General features: G+C 45.9%; 1 protein-coding gene across 1 annotated transcript in view; it reads right to left on the bottom strand.

Annotated features, from left to right (window-relative positions):
* The window catches only part of slc39a10 (solute carrier family 39 member 10), a 31,780-nt gene extending 27,086 nt beyond the window's left edge, over window positions 1-4,694 (bottom strand). Inside the window, exon 1 of the mRNA XM_079563738.1 lies at window positions 4,618-4,694. The gene's annotated coding sequence lies outside the window, so the exon portion shown is untranslated. The remainder of the gene's footprint in view (window positions 1-4,617) is intronic.
* Window positions 4,695-13,381: the final 8,687 nt, after the last annotated feature.

Genomic DNA, 13,381 nt, shown 5'->3' on the forward strand with positions numbered 1-13,381 from the left:
TCTCAGTATGGAAAAACAGTGGCCTATTCCTTTAAAGCCCATGCTAAAGCTCATGCTAAAGCTCATGCTAAAGCTCATGCTAACGCCCATGCTAAAGCCCATGCTAAAGCCCATGCTAAAGCTCATGCTAAAGCTCATGCTAAAGCCCATGCTAAAGCTCAAACTAAAGCTCATGCTAAAGCTCATGCTAAAGCCCATGCTAAAGCTCAAACTAAAGCTCATGCTAAAGCCCATGCTAAAGCTCATGCTAAAGCTCATGCTAAAGCTCATGCTAACGCCCATGCTAAAGCCCATGCTAAAGCCCATGCTAAAGCTCATGCTAAAGCCCATGCTAAAGCTCATGCTAAAGCCCATGCTAAAGCTCATGCTAACACCCATGCTAAAGCCCATGCTAAAGCCCATGGTAAAGCTCATGCTAAAGCTCATGCTAAAGCCCATGCTAAAGCTCATGCTAAAGCCCATGCTAAAGCCCATGGTAAAGCTCATGCTAAAGCCCATGCTAACACCCATGCTAAAGCCCATGCTAAAGCCCATGGTAAAGCTCATGCTAAAGCTCATGCTAAAGCCCATGCTAAAGCTCAAACTAAAGCTCATGCTAAAGCCCATGCTAAAGCCCATGCTAAAGCTCAAACTAAAGCTCATGCTAAAGCCCATGCTAAAGCTCATGCTAACACCCATGCTAAAGCCCATGCTAAAGCCCATGGTAAAGCTCATGCTAAAGCTCATGCTAAAGCCCATGCTAAAGCTCAAACTAAAGCTCATGCTAAAGCCCATGCTAAAGCCCATGCTAAAGCTCAAACTAAAGCTCATGCTAAAGCCCATGCTAAAGCTCATGCTAAAGCCCATGCTAAAGCCCATGCTAAAGCTCATGCTAACACCCATGCTAAAGCCCATGCTAAAGCCCATGCTAAAGCTCATGCTAAAGCCCATGCTAAAGCTCATGCTAAAGCCCATGCTAACGCCCACGCTAAAGCGGTGCTGCGCTCTGGTTGTGCAGAGCCATGAGGGGATTAGCGTTAGCTCCACGACCGTTAGCCTTTTCAAACACACAAACAATACACAAGAAACGGCTCAGAGTAAATCCCACAAATCCCTCAAACATATGTGCAAGTGATATAAAAGGTTTGTTTAACTGCCACAGGACGGGGGCGGAGCCGGGGGCGGAGCGGGGGCCGAGCAGGGGCCGAGCGGGGGAACAAAAAACTAAATGTGTTCCAGAAATATTGAGCCAAACGGAAAAAATGTAGTTTTCCAGCAGCGTCTCGCCTTAACCTCTGACCCTCAAGCCAAGTCTCTCCAGTTCAGCTTTACCCTAATCTAGAAGCGTCTGGACTGGAGTTTGTGACGCCTCATTTGAAAGCTAAGGCTGCGTTTTTCATCATTGCCTTTTATGGTCACGTTTTTGTCTCTTTTTTGTGGCTTTCTTGTTGTGTATCAGTAGATTCTTGTTGCTTTTTCATCCTTGTTTTTGTCTCATTCCTGTTGATATTTTGAAGCTTTTTTCAAGGAGCTTTTAGATTTGGGTAAAGCCAAACTAGAGTAAACGTGCTCTTGGCTCAGGTGAGGTTAAAACAGGTTAAACCAGGACAAAGCTCTGACTAAACCGGGTTTAAAACAGGCTGAACTGGGATTAAAGAGAACAAAGTCTGAGTCACTAAACCACCACACATGACTCAACTACAAACAGGAAGTGACCTCATGACTGAACCACAAACAGGAAGTGACCTCATGACTGAACCTCGAGTCAGAGTCAGGTTTAAACCACGACATAAACTGACGAGCACATCGCTGTAACAAACAGAACCAGACAAACTCACGGTAAAAGATTCAACAGACGGAGACGAGACAAAAATATAAGACAAACAAAACAAAACAGAGATTAACTAAATGTAAATGACAACACAGACAATGACAAAAAGAGGAGAAAGGCATTAAATAGTTTGAAGTACATAGATAACAGTGAGTAAGGATGTGTCACACAGAGCGGGTGGACCTTGGGCACATAGAGGGGGTGAGTTTAAACTGAAGCTTCTGGGGCAGAACTCCAGCCCCTACGACACATGAGCTGCTGCACAGATTATGTAAACAGTTTGTTATATATATTTAATATTTTGATCGAGTTCTTATTCCAACCTTTGTTTAGAGATCTTATATACATTTCACTTTCATTTAAGAATATTTTAAGGAGGGATAATTATAGTTTTCACTAAATGTTACTTTATGAATATGGAATTTACAATAAATAAGTTCACCATAAATGTTATTTTCCAATTGGTGTGGTTATAGTAAGTTATTATATTTTAGTAGTTCAGTTTAATATTGAATGATGTTTTCTGTCACACGTTTGATTCAAGGTCTTTCCAAAGTTTCTGACTGAACTCACAATCGAAGAATAAATGTTTGAGGTTTTCTTGTCTCATGATGATTTATCCGAGTACTTTGTGACTCTCAGAGTAGTCGGGTACACATTATGTAGCCCCTCCCAGTGCACCTCTCTGACTCTGTTAGATACAGTCTGTGAATGAGCCGGGCTGCGTCCCAGCACACCTGTAAACACTGAGCAGAGCAGTCGGGTCTGCAGGTGTTAACACACTGACATGTCTTCCTGATGTGTTTATTAGAGCAGTTTTTATCTCTAATATCAATTCCATTTAGAAAAACTTTACCTAAAGCTGTGTCTTTGGCGGTTTTGTTCTGCTCGTGCCAGGTTTCATCTCTGGCTGTTTTAAAATAAAAATAATAATAAAAAATAAAAAAAAGGTTTAACCCACGACACCACAAAGAGCAACAAAAACAGTTCTCAATTTACTTCTTTCCTACAAATACAAGACAAACACATTTACTGAAGCTAAAGTGTCCGACTGAAATTCTACTCAAGGAAAAGTAAAAAGTATCCAAAGGTACTTTAGAAGTAAAAAGTAAAACAGGGATAAATCAGGACTAAACCAGGACTGAGCACAGTTACACGACACCAGTCTGGGATTAAAAATATATATAAAGAAATAGATGTTCTGGTGTTGGTCAGCGTTTAGAAGGAAAAAAATATATAGAAAAAAATAATAGAAAAATTGAAAATTTTGGCCAAAGTTGGAGAAAAAAATAAAATAAAATTTAAAAAATCGGGAAAATTATGGGCTAAATGGCTAAATAAGTAAAACATGTTTGTGTTTTTTCTGCTCTTTTGTCGTTAAAGGAAGTTTCTTGTTGTTTCACCTCAAACAAGGAAAAGGAATAAATGAACATTATTGTTCATATTAAACAATAAACATTATTGTTCATATTAAACATTATTGTTCATATTTCTGGTTCTACAAATTTTTTAGTATAAAAAAAAACTGTAACGGTGCCCAGGCCAACCTCGGACTAAACCAGGGCTAAACCAGGGCTAAACCAGGGCTAAACCAGGTCTGGATCATTAATATCATGTTCAAAACTCCAGCCAGAAACTCACAATATTGTTTTTTTTTTTACAAGGCCGGATTTAAGTAAAATGGGCCCCGGGGCTAAAGTTTTTTCAGGCCCCCCATATACTCAACAAATCAATATTTATTTGTTGTTATAGCACCTTAACAACACCTGTGCTGGCTCTGCAGGTCTGTCTGTGGGGTTTGTCTCTACAATGAAACAGCAGTAACTGCTTTAACATGGCACTGGTTTAACATAATGACCCAGATAGAAGTCGGGCAAAAAGTCATCTGACAAAGCCTTAGTGTGAGGGAGTGAGCCCTGAGCCCAGGGGCCCCTCAGCCTGCTGGGCTCAGGGCTGGGCCCCTGGAAGCCCCGCAGAAATCTACATAAGCTGTTTATGTCACACTTTTCCATCATCTCTTTTGTCTTTACTCATTGACTCTTTTATCGCGTTTTCATCTCGTTTTTTGTGGCTCTTTTTTTGTTGCTTTTTCATCACTTTTTAACTGTTTTTGCCGCTTTTTTCCAGAAGCTTTTAGGTTTGGGTAAAGCCGGACAAGAGAGCAGGTGGTCGGTTCAGGCGGGGGTTAAGAGGTTGAAGAGTCATGATGATGACTCCCTCTGTGAGTCTGTGGGAGAGCCTGTGTCAGACCCAGAGCTCCGCGTGGCCCCGGTAACCCGGATGCCCGCACACGTTAGTCTGTGTCCAAATCCAGAACCAGGAGCCCGTGAGATCTGAAAGAACCAAGAGCCGTGAGATCTGGAAGGGCCGCTCCCTCTGGGTCTCTGGTTCTTAGTTCCGCGGTTGCTTCAGGCTGACAGACACACGTGTTCGCCCGAGGCTCCGCTGCCGCATTCCCGTCACCCCTCAGTAACCACGGAGCACAGACTGACCCCGGTCAGACCCGCTCAGACCCGCTCAGACCCGGTCAGACCCGCTCTCTGCCCCGCCACAGCCACCAGGAACCCCCCCTCGCGCCTCTGGCCACCACGCGACACTTTAAAGTCCACTTTCCGCGCGGACTCGGGCTAATGCAGCTAACGCTCCGCGCAGGAAACCGGCCCCGGAGCTCCACAAACCCCCGTGACGCGGTCAACAGTCCGTGGGACCGGGCCGAAGCGGCGGCACGCGGTGTTTGGAGAGCTCCGTGGCGCTGCGTAAAGGCGCGCGGGTCCACGCGGGCTGAAGTGGTGTTTTTATATCGTTACCTCACTCGAGTGCCGTGTGCAGCTCCTCTCCGCTCGGTACCAAACTGCTCCCGTTACCGCAGCGCAGCCGAGACGCGATTCCCCGACGCCTTTTACGCCGTTTCCGTAGACGCTGCGCGCGCTGGGAGGAGCGTGTCTGCGCGGCTTACGCACTTTGCGCAGAGAGAGAGGAGTTTCCGCCACTGCGAGCCGCCGCGTGGGCGTCACGTGACTGCGGTGTGCAGAGGCGCGTGGACGGAGGCGGGTGCGTGTGGGAAATGCGCGCGAGTGCGGGCGCGCGCACGGAGGAGAAGGAAAAGGAGACTGAGCATCTCTGAGGAAGAGAAGCGAAACGTCACAAACTTTAACATTATAAATATTATAAACCTGATCCATGTGGTCAGTGAAGGATGTGGTCATTATTTTTATCTGATGAAAGACTTTGTCCAGACTTGACCTCTAACCCCTGCCAGGGCGGACTGGGACTTCTGCTTTACCCAAATCTAAAAGCTTCTCGACTGGAGAGCGACAGTGTAGCGCCTCATTTGAAAGCTAAGACCTACAAAAGTGATTGTAACTTTTGGTCACGTTGTCGTCGTGTTTTTGTCACATTTTTCTCATGTTTTGATGTTTTTTTTCATTACTTTTTTGTGGCTTTGTCGTCATGGTTTCGTCACATTCTTTGTTGTGTTTTTGTCACGTTTTTGTGGCTTTTTGCTTTTTTCCTCCATTGATTTGTCCTGTTCACCACAACTGCCTCTAAAGTCCTGCACTGTCACTCAAGCAGTTGTTTCTTTGAGTCTGAAGGTCATGCACGAGCTTCATATAGAAGCTGCAGTTACACGTATGACCTGAGGCGGCAGTAGTGAGTATAACATGGCCTGAGAGGCCAGCCCGGGGCCCTAGAGCCAGTGGCCCGCCCCTGACCCCTGCCTTCATCCAGCACAGTGTCTCCAGTTCAGCTTTACCCAAATCTAAAAGCTCCTTGACTGGAGTTTACAGCCTTATTTGAAAGCTAAGACCTACAAACCTGAAACTTGCATTGTCACTGCACTGTTGTCACATGTGCTCGTGTGTTTTCAGTCTTTGTCTTGGTTGTGTCGCTTTTGTGTCGCTCAGTCTTTAGTTGTGTTTACTTTTGTGTATCGTGGTCACTTCTCAGTGCGTTTTCTCTCCGGGGGCCGCGGCGTCCTCACTTTGTTCAGGAAGCTCTGAGATTTGGGTAAAGCCTGGATACTTGGATGATAGATTTAGATTTGGGTAAAGCCAGACTCCCTCAGATGTTTCAGGATGTTTCCGCTGAGGGAAATGATCCGCAGGTCTTCAGGAGAAGTGGTCATGTGACTCGCTTTACCCACAGCCGCCATTTTGGAAAGAACATCATCTCAGGCTCATCTTTAACGAGCTTCCAGCTCATGGGTCTAACATGTAGCAACACTTTTACATGTGACAAACACATACTTACCACAGCACCAGCACCAGCCTCACCGGGCCAGTGTGGAGGGGGAGGGGCTTGAAAATATAATGGTCACATGACCACATTTCAGCCTGGATAGACTCAAACAGACAAAGTAGAAGATTTATTATTATGTGAGTTTTGCTGATCAGACCCTGGTGTTCGACATGCATGTATGAAGGTCAGTGTGGAGTTAGGGACGTCTCCCCCTGGTGGTGGTTTAGGAAACCTGTGAAGAAGCAGAGGAGAGGCCATGGATGAAAGAGGCGGACATGGGGCGGAGGCGGGTCGCAGCACAGCTGGGAGGCCAACGAACCATGATTGCCGGGGCTTAAAAGCAGGACCGAGGGCGATGATTGGCTGAGCTGGAGGTGCAGCTCTTACACCAGGGGGAGGCAACGTCAGGCCCGGGGGCCAAAGCCAGCCCTCCAGCATAAAACATTTGACCCCCAAGAGAAATTTGAAGAAACATTTATTCATAAATAAAGAGACCAAACACATGAAAAGGACTCTAAAATGTGCATAGTACTGTCAATATTCTCACATATTATGAGCTAAACTTATATTCGTAGAGAAAAGGTGCTTTACTTGGGGCTAAAATTGTGAGTTTCGGCCCTTGGTGTTTTGGCAATGAAGAAAATCAGCTCCATCACACAAACTTATACCCCTGTCTTACACTGATGACTGAGGTGGAGGTGTGGCCTCTCAGAAGCGATCATTGGCTGGAGGTGTGGCCACCACATAATGTCTGACCCAGGCAATCTGCTTTGTGGGGTGCCCCAGGGCTCTGTTCTAGGACCCCTCCTCTTTCTTCTATATATTCTTCCTCTCGGGCAGATCATCCAGCAGTTCAGTGACGTTGCCTATCATTTATTTGCCGATGACCTCCAGCTATACTGTTCATTCAAACTGTCTTCCCTCACAAACTGTCTGATACAGGTAAAGCAGTGGCGAAGCGACAACAGTCTTCAACTGAACTCTAACAAAACCGAGACACTTATCTTTGCCCCTGACGGTGACCTCCCCGCCATCAAACAACACTTAGGCAACTTGAGCCTCACGGCAAAAACAAAGCTGAGAGATCTTGGCGTCATCCTTGATAAGAATATGTCTCTTGAACATCATGTCAGGCAGTTGGTCAAAAACTGCAACTTCCATCTGCGTAACATCGCTAAACTCAGACCCATGGTGTCCAGAGAAGAACTGGAACTGATCATCCATGCGTTTGTGTCCTCGCGATTGGATTATTATAGAAACAGTCTCTTTACGTGCCTGAGCGAGAAAGAGCTTGTCTGCAGTCATTCATTCATTCAATCTTTATTAAGGACACAAGTGAGAACACATGATCCATATTTATGTTTAAAAGAAAAATATTAAAACACTGCAGATCATTGCAGCAACAAAACAAGGCACCAGCAATTCTCTAGCTGCCACACACATAAAGACACGAGCGCCAATGATTCCACATTTTTGAAGTGAATCTCATTGAGCTGATCACAGGACACACCAGAGTCCGTATAATGCCGTTCTGAGAGTCGCTCAGTCTACACATAAATTTAAAATAACAATGACGAAGTGCAGCAGGACAAGAGTGAGCTCCACAGTCAGCAAACATCTGACTCGCACTACAGTGTCTGGGCATTTTTAACAGCAGCCTCATAGAGTCATTATATGCAACTGTGAGCCTCTGCAAGCTGGACTTTTTAAAACTTCGCCACAGCTGTGCAGTGTACAGAGGAGAACAAAAAGCTTTAAACAGAGTCACTTTGACATCTACAGAACACATATAGAGTTTCCAGTCAGTTCAAAACTCAGCTGCGAGACTTCTGACCAGGACAAACAGAAGAGCCCACATCACACCTGTGTTGAAGTCCTTGCACTGGCTCCTATTGAACATCGGGTTCAGTTTAAAATCTTGGTGCTGACCTTTCGAGCTCTACACGGTCAGGCGCCCACTTATATTGCCGACCTACTTAAACCCTATAGTACGTCTCGGAACCTGAGGTCCTCTGGGCAGAACCTGTTGATGGTTCCACGAACACACTTTAAAACCCGGGGAAACCGCTCCTTCAAAGCCGTCGCGCCCCGACTTTGGAATAAACTTCCTCTTGACTTGCGCTCACTGGAGTCAGCAGCACCTTTAAAAAGCACCTAAAAACCCATCTGTTTGAGAAAGCATTTGAGTCCGGCTGATGCAATACTGACACCATTTGTATCATGATTTACTGAATTTTGAATTATTGCAATGAATATGCTGTTTTATAATTATGTTTTAACACTGTGAAGCGCTTTGTGACTCTGTGTCTGTGAAAGGTGCTATACAAATAAAGTTTACTTACTTACTTACTTACTCTCAGAAGCGATCATGGAGGTGACGGTACCAGGTTGAATTAACGCCGAGGCCTCATTTGTGTTCCGTTGCCTAGATACAGGCGGCGTCTCACATTACCCGTTCTCCTCTCTGGGCCCCATCAGCTGAGAGCAGGAAACAGTCAGACAGTCTTCCTGGGTCCGTTCCATCGACATGTTCTTTAAGGAGGACCTAAATGCTCCTTATGATCAGTTTTGTCGGTCTTAGCTTTCAAATGGCTGAAGCTTTGAGATTTGAGTAAAGCTGAGCTGCAGTAAATGCACTCGGGTCAGCTCTGTGATTATAAATGTCCTTTTACATAACGACGGAATCAGACACAGAAGAAACAACTTTACTTTCAGACTTTTGGATCACTGCACTTTCCTTTCATTATTTAATCAATACGTTTCCTCCCCCCCCTCCCTCCCCCCCTCCCCCCTCTCTGTCCTGGTTCAGGTTGAATAAACGCTGTGGCTTCATCCATAATGCATGGCGGTGGAGCTGGGTTTTCCCGCCGGGAGCAGCGCGGCCGTGTCTTCTGTGGGAAACTGTGGCGCGGCGGCGGCCATTTTGGGTCGACGTGAATAAATGATGACGGCTGCGACGGGAGCGGCTGAATATTTCATCTTTTTTAAAGCGGAGCAACGACCCAGAAAAGCGGGCGATCAACTCCAGCAGCTGCTCCTGTCCCTGCGCCAGATGCCCTTCCATCCTCCGACCCGGGCCGACAGCGGGAAAACTTTAACCTCTTACCCCCCGCTTAAACGAGATGCCTTCTGTCCTCTTTGGCCATTACATAGGCCTGTGTAGCACCTCATTTGAAAGCTAAGACCCACAAAACTGATCTTTTTCCTCGCGTTGTTGCTGTGTTGTGTCACCTTTTGTATGTTTTTTTCCTTCTTTTTTTTTCATTTTTGTCACATTTTTGTCACATTTTTGTCACATTTTTGTCACATTTTTGTTGAATTTTTGTCACGTTTTTGTTGAATTTTTGTCACATTTTTGTCACATTTTTGTCACATTTTTGTCACATTTTTGTCACATTTTTGTCACATTTTTGTTGAATTTTTGTTGAATTTTTGTCACATTTTTGTTGAATTTTTGTTGAATTTTTGTTGAATTTTTATCACATTTTTATCACATTTTTGTCACATTTTTGTCACTCTTTGGTTGAGTTTTTGTCACATTTTTGCTGCATTTTTGTCACATCTTTGTTGCGTTTACATCCTTGTTTTCTTCTCATTTTTTGTGGCTGTTTTGGTGCTTTTTTCCCAAGAAGCTTTTTGATTGGGGTAAAAGTGGCAGATGACGGAGTGACAGCGGCTCCTGAGGGACAGCTGGTCTCCATGGTAACGCACAGATAACAGACAGATGTCCATGATGGATCAACATCTGTCTCTAAGAGTTTGAAATCACATAATTAAGGAAGCAGCTTCTTTAAAGGTGCACTATGTAACTTTCTGTTACACTGGACACGTCCGGGTCGAGTGACTCACAGCAGAGTCTGAACCTGTGACCGTCTCCTCTAACGAAGCTCCGTCTAACGAGCTGCACAGTCAGACCTGTGTGCAAGGCCTCGTTATATCCTTCCCTCTCGCTCCTCTCCCCCCTCCTCCCCCCTCTTCCCCCCTCCTGCATACAGACCAGGATAATGACCTCATACATCAGCCTGTGGAGCTGGGCTGGAGTTTGACCCCAGTGCCTCTGCCTCTAATGGCTCCATACATTCACATTAATGTGCTCAGAGCAGCGCCTCCTGCTGGCCGTGCGCTCACACTGCTCTGGACTCAGTGACAGGAACATGACGCTCTTCAGACACAGACGTGAAGAAGGAAGTCATGGAGATCCTGCTTTAGTTCAGTTCAGTTCAGTTCAGTAAACTTTATTTATCCCACACGGGGCAATTCCTTTAGAGCAGAAAACATCAAATATACAAAACACAAACCACATACAAGCAAGTGGAGCTCACACATAGATACAGTCTGTCTGAAACACAGCCTCAGATTAAAACTAAGAGGTCAGGAGTCGTATGGCCTCCGGGACAAAAGATTTCAAGAGGAACTGCTATATGAAATCTTTTGTCCTGAGGCCATACGACTAAAGCCTAACGCCTCATTTGAAAGCTAAGACCTGAAGTTTGCAAAAGTTGTAGACCTGAGATCCTCTTTTTGGGAAGACCAGACCAGGGCATTACAGTAGTGGATACGACTGGTGAAAACGAGGCACTGGGCCTAAAGTTGTGTCCGCACTCACCATGAACGTCAGCCATTTTGAGAGAGACATTTTATACAAGGCAGTTCTTCTAATTTACTGCATTTACAGACCAACAGAAGGTTTGTCATCATTGTAGTGTGATATAGACTGGTGCTGTGGGACTGAACAAAGCATAATACCCCCTCTTTAAATCTCAATGAGATACAGTAAATTCCTGGTTAGATAAAGGTTTGAAAGGATGAATGAACCCCTCAGCCACTGTTTCCACTCATGCCCATGACTCACTGTAAATCTATTTCTTCCCCTCTGACATCGAGAGCTTCTCTCACAGGACTGACCTCTCACTGAGGACTGACCTCTCACTGAGGACTGACCAGCTCTCACTGAGGACTGACCTCTCACTGAGGACTGACCAGCTCTCACTGAGGACTGACCTCTCACTGAGGACTGACCAGCTCTCACTGAGGACTGACCTCTCACTGAGGACTGACCAGCTCTCACTGAGGACTGACCTCTCACTGAGGACTGACCTCTCTCTGAGGACTGACCTCTCACTGAGGACTGACCTCTCACTGAGGACTGACCTCTCTCTGAGGACTGACCTCTCACTGAGGACTGACCTCTCACTGAGGACTGACCTCTCACTGAGGACTGACCAGCTCTCACTGAGGACTGACCTCTCTCTGAGGACTGACCTCTCTCTGAGGACTGACCTCTCACTGAGGACTGACCTCTCACTGAGGACTGACCTCTCTCTGAGGACTGACCAGCTCTCACTGAGGACTGACCTCTCACTGAGGACTGACCTCTCTCTGAGGACTGACCTCTCACTGAGGACTGACCAGCTCTCACTGAGGACTGACCTCTCTCTGAGGACTGACCTCTCACTGAGGACTGACCAGCTCTCACAGGACTGACCTCTCACTGAGGACTGACCAGCTCTCACAGGACTGACCTCTCACTGAGGACTGACCTCTCACTGAGGACTGACCTCTCACTGAGGACTGACCTCTGACTGAGGACTGACCTCTCACTGGTCAGTCCTGAAGTCAAATAGGACTTCAGTGACTTGGTGGAGACCCTGCAGAGCGAGACGTCTGAGCACCAGAGGGAGAGTCTGATTTGGGCGGTGCCCTCCTGCAGCCCGGAGGTCGTCAAGAAGAAGAAAACTGTTTTAGAGGGAAAAATCCCCGGCCTTGTTACAGCGTCTGTGTTTGGGGCACTCGTTATAATTCCTGGTGTTTCTGCAGCTGACATTTGCTTTGACAGAGCAGACCCTGGAGATGCTCTCAGGAGTCTAAGGTGCCTCTGAAGGAGCTGAAGGCGGTGATGAAGGTGCCACTGTCCTCAGACCCGGGACGGTCATATCCCATAACCGTCGCTGCAGTCGGGGCTCCGGTCCTGATGGCCATATCCGGGGCTACCATGGGCCCCAAACTCCACCAAACCCTCGACGCCCAGAACGTGCTGGAAAAGGCCTTAGGGCAGAAATAGTCTTTCTCCATCTCAGATGTACATTAGTAACATGATCCCACTGCATTGATCTAAACACACCTTGTTTTTGCTGATGAGTAACAGACCTGTTCATGTTCTGTGGACACAGTGATGCTTCATCAATCCCAGAAAACACCTTTGAAAGTTTGTCCTGAATCTAACTGATGAGAAGCTGACTGTGACTCTTGTTGATGAACTAGTAAAGCTGCTGATTGATTCATGTCAAGTCATGTTCATGATTATATTAACGAGATAAAAACCTGCAGAGTCCAGCTCTCCTCCAGCTGAGTGTTCACCTGCTCATAGTCTTCATCACATCAGAGTGACCTGGTGAAGTAATAGTGATGTGTGTATTTGAAGTGATGGGACACAAATGGACAAACAGAGAAATCAATACTTTGGACAAGTAGTTGTTTTAGGATACACCCTCAAAAGGACTGGTTAGAAAAACTAAGCCGATGTTGGTCAGATTCACCAGTAACACTGAGTAATCTGTTGGCTTTGTGACGACCAGCTTCATTGGTTAGAAAAACAGCCAAAAACAATCTTATTGGTTTGCCAAACGACCAATGAAAATGGAAACCAAACTGACACTTCACAAGCAAACAGTCACAGCACCTGTGAGAAAAAGGGTTAAAGGAACAGGCCAGTGTTTTTCCACACTGAGATATGTTCTTACCTTAGACGAGTTCTTTAGGACCTGTCTGATCTTCAGTCACGTAAACACAGCGCAGACGGCGTTAGCATTTAGCCTCTCCCTCTCTCCTCTATAGCTCCAAAACAGGTCAAGATAGAAGCTACCAAGCTCTTCCATGTTTTCCCTATTTAAATATGGTTACGTGAAGTGTTCCACTACAAAGTATAATTACACACAATTAAACAATGTGGATTTTCTAAGCGGATAAAAGGGGAACTATATTGTAAGGCGTAATAATACCAGGAGTAGTTTGAAATCTGCAGTAATCTTCACTTTACTGTGCGGATGCCAAATTACTCCAGTACACTTTCTCTAAATCAGACGCTTTCCTCGTCTGGCTTCGTTGTCTCTCGTGTTCCTCTTTAGGCCAAGGCTTGGAGCCTTTGTGTTGCAGTTTCCAGTGCTTCAGGTTTGGGCATCAGGCTGTACCTTTGGGTACTTGCTTTTTCATTGCACCTTTCATCTCACTTCCCTCCGTGCTGCCTTGATGTTTTCCTCCAGCCTTCTGTTCCATGGTGGGTATTTCATCTCTTATGATAGCCAAGTGTCTCTAGGATCACTGCTGCTGTGGAGG

The sequence above is a fragment of the Gobius niger genome (assembly GCF_951799975.1).
Source record: "Gobius niger genome assembly, chromosome: 9".
Classification (NCBI taxonomy): Eukaryota; Metazoa; Chordata; class Actinopteri; order Gobiiformes; family Gobiidae; genus Gobius; species Gobius niger.